This window comes from Chinchilla lanigera, unplaced genomic scaffold, assembly GCF_000276665.1.
Source record: "Chinchilla lanigera isolate Chin_1 unplaced genomic scaffold, ChiLan1.0 scaffold00050, whole genome shotgun sequence".
Taxonomy (NCBI): domain Eukaryota; kingdom Metazoa; phylum Chordata; class Mammalia; order Rodentia; family Chinchillidae; genus Chinchilla; species Chinchilla lanigera.
In genome coordinates this window covers 1,470,669-1,471,225 of record NW_004955451.1, presented here as the reverse complement: position 1 = coordinate 1,471,225, position 557 = coordinate 1,470,669, and positions in this window count along the sequence as shown.

Sequence of the window (557 nt, the reverse complement as noted above, 5' to 3'; positions counted from 1 at the left end):
CAGGAGGATCTTTGTGAGTTGGAGACCAGCCTGGGCTACAAAGTGAGCTCAAGGCCAGCCTGAACTGTATAGGGAGACCCTGTCTCAATAAAAGACAAACAATAAAAAAATAAAAATAAAAAAACTACACCATTGACCCAGTGGACTTAACAAATATCTACAGAGTGTTTCATACAACACATTTTATTTTTGTCTTTTTTTCTGTTACAGGGGATCAAACTTAAGACCTTGTGCTTGCCAGGCAGGTGCTGTGCTGCTGAGCTATATCCCTGGCAACAGAATACACATTTATCTCAACAGCACATGACACTTTTTCCAAAATAGACCACATTTCAGATCACAAAAGAATGGTTAAACAAATACAAAAGAACTGAAATAATCCCCTGTATACTATCAGATCATAGTAGAATGAAGCTAGAAATCAATAGCAAAAGAAACCACAGAAACTACACAAACACATGGAGACTAAATAACTGAAGAATCAATGGACCATAGAAGAAATCAGGGGAGAAATGAAAAAGTACCTCGAATCGAATAACAGTGGAAGCACGCCAGGC